At 35.0% G+C, this 3,270-nt stretch overlaps 1 pseudogene; it reads right to left on the bottom strand.

Moving 5' to 3' along the window:
* Positions 1–1,593: 1,593 nt before the first annotated feature.
* On the bottom strand, positions 1,594–2,773 carry LOC132008975 (olfactory receptor 4K14-like; annotated as a pseudogene).
* Positions 2,774–3,270: the final 497 nt, after the last annotated feature.

Raw genomic sequence — 3,270 nt, 5'->3', positions numbered from 1 at the left:
AATTCATGGAAACAAATGAAAATGAAACCACAACTATCCAAAATCTTTGGGATTCAGCAAAGACACACACACACACACACACACCCCATTTCTTTATCCATTCATTTCCCCTTGGACACAGGTTACTTCCATATATTGGCTATTGTAAATAATGCAGTAGTGAAAATAGAGTGGAGCTTTTAAGCTCTTTAGTTGTTCACAAAGAGAGGTATAATTCGTCATAAAATTTGACAAGTCCAAAGTCTGTAAAATCAAAACACAGTAGTATTGCAATAGCAAGCAAGAGGACTCTTGAGAAATTTATCCCAAGGCAGTTTTAAATCTGTATTCTTTTAGTGTTTATGAAAATGTGTGAGATTACAGTCATATAAGAAGCCATAAGAACACAGGAGCATACCTCTTATTGAAAACATTGTCCAAAATTATTGGAAGTTTCATTCGGTTACTCAAGTAACCCAAACATTGCTCAATTATCTCCTCTTGTTTTACGTTTCAGAATCAACATACAAGAAAACTGATTAAATTCTTTGATGAGTAGTTTAGTTAATACAAAAGTTAACTCTTGTTTATGATTGTCCTTTTAGGATGCAAAGAAATTTAAAAACTTAGAATAAGATTTGACTCTGTTGTAATCAAACACACTTCTTAATAGGTCCACAAGGGACAGAATCAATTCAGTAAGATACAGAGTAAATGTGATGTTTTTTAAAGTCTGTGGGTAAAACCTGATTAATTTCCTAATCCATATTAAGTAGCAACCAATAGCTTAATTTATACCATGAAATATTGAGCCATAAAATACATATTTTTCTCATGTGGAAAATAACTTCTATAATTGAATTTCACTGGCATACATTAATTTTTTCAATAAAAAGATCAAGCATAATACCTAGTCTCAAGAAAAATGTGTTTTTTAAATCAATAGGATTTCATGTCTTTTTCCTCCTCACAGACTTTGAAAACCAGAGAAAGATTCATAGGGCATTTTATTCTCAGACTAGCTTCCTTCTGCTGAGTATCTCATGTCTTGAATGCCCATGAAGTGATGGCTCTTCCTATACTGACCTATGATTAGGAAATTAAAATGCATTTTGTATACATACTTTAGGCAAAATAAACTAGTAAGAGAAATTCAGTTTAACAAAGAGAGAAAGAAAATTGCCAAGACCATTCCAAAGTGAATGTTTGGATTGAATGTGTATGAACATGTATGTCTGTTTACATTAAGTTATATATATTATATAGTAACTACTATACCATTATACTAATATGATATTACAATGTCATTATATTATATAGATAAATTACACATAAAATATGATAAAATTATAATAATTATAATGTAATATAAATCTTACATTATAAGGTAGCAATACTATAATTATATGATAAAATTTTATTTAAAGTATAAATTTATGTAGAATAAAACTATATACATGATTTTTGTTGTAATCCACAACTATTTCTCTGTAATATAACACAATGCAAATTATATCAATAAAACATCAGAATGAAATCTTTACACAGAATCCTATTAAAGAAAGGATATCCCCTGAATGAGTAAGAACACGTAGGTCCAAGGAAAGCTGGAATTCAGTGAGAAGTCATGTGTTGGTTACCCAGTTTCTTCATAGTGGTTTTCATCTTTTTATTTCTCATTGTGTAGATAAGGGGTGTGGTTCAAGAGTGAAGTAAAAGTGGGACGCCTGGGTGGCTCAGTTGGTTAAGCAGCTGCCTTCGGCTCAGGCCATGATCCCAGCGTCCTGGGATCGAGTCCCACATCGGGCGGGCTCCTTGCTCCGCAGGGAGCCTACTTCTCCCTCTGCCTCTGCCTTCCACTCTGTCTGCCTGTGCTCACTCTCACTCTCTCTCTCTGACAAATAAATAAATAAAAATCTTTATTTAAAAAAAAAGAGTGAAGTAAAAGTGGTATAAAATACAGACAGGAGCTTGTCCACAGAGAACTGACTGAAAGGCCACATGTAAATAAAAATGCAGAGCCCAAAGAAGAGTGTGACTACCATGATTGTGCAAAACAAGTAGAGAGTGCTTTGTATACACCACCAGCAGCACGCTGTTAGACAGTGATGAGGATAACAGTGTAAGAGACCAAGAGGAACACAAAACAGTTCATGGACAGCAACCCACTGTCTGATATCATATGTATACCTAAGATATAGCTGTCTATGCAGGCAAGCTTGATCACGAGAGGAAGGTCACGGAAGAAGCTGTCCACTTCTTTGGGGCCATGGTAAGGTAAATTCACAGTAAAGGCTACTTGACTGATGGAGTGCACAAATCCAATGACCCATGAAACCAACACCAGCCCCATGCAAGTCTGCTGGCTCATCATGGTCATGTAATGCAAAGTTTTGCATATCTGTCATAGGCCATGGAAATCAGAAGTACTATGTCAGGCCCACTGACAAAGTGCAAGAAGAATTGAGCCATACATCCTCCAAAGGAGATGAGCTTTTGATAACTAAGAAAGTCCCTGATCATGTTGGGGGTGGCATATGAGGCTAGCCGTATATCTAAGAAAGATAGATTTTCCAGCAGGAAGTACATAGGAGAGGAGTGCAAGTGGGAGTCAGAAATTACAGTGACCACAATGATGAGGTTACCCAGCACAGTGACCACATAGATCCCAGAGAAAAATATAAAGAAAAAATGCTGGAGGTATTGTGAAGTGCAGAGTCCATAAAACACAAATACTGACACAAGGCATAATTCTGCAGCTCCATTATCTCAAGTTTCAGATTGTGTCCTGAGTCTATATAAAGAAAAGAGGTGGACATGAAAGGGCCTGTCAACTGCCAGGCACATGAAAGTGATCACCTAAATTTCATCTGAATATAATTTTAATTTGTAAAGCATATATAAAATACAATACAAAAATGATTAAAGCCAAGCCCAGCAACAGTTTGCTTGTGTCCCATGTTAAGGCTGCTTAAAATCTTGCTTTTTAAAATTTTTTACTATCCACTTTATTAAGATAAAATGTACCTACCTACCAAAATTCACTGATTTTGTTTTTCATTTAAAACAAAAGAAGTTTATTATCTTAAGTCCTGATTGTCAGAAGCCCAAAATAGTCTCATCAACTACCAAGGTGTCAGTAGGCCTGATTTTTATTTATTTATTTATTTATTTTTCCCATAAAAACTTCAGGAAAGAATATGTTTTCTTGTCTTTTTCAGCTTCTAAAAGCCACCTTCATATCGTGGCCTCTTTACTACATCTCTAAAGCCAGCAATATCATATATTTCT

This window comes from Mustela nigripes, unplaced genomic scaffold (assembly GCF_022355385.1).
Source record: "Mustela nigripes isolate SB6536 unplaced genomic scaffold, MUSNIG.SB6536 HiC_scaffold_2604, whole genome shotgun sequence".
NCBI classification, from domain to species: Eukaryota; Metazoa; Chordata; class Mammalia; order Carnivora; family Mustelidae; genus Mustela; species Mustela nigripes.
Note: the sequence above shows the minus strand (reverse complement) of the source record. Positions and strands in the feature narration are given on the sequence as shown.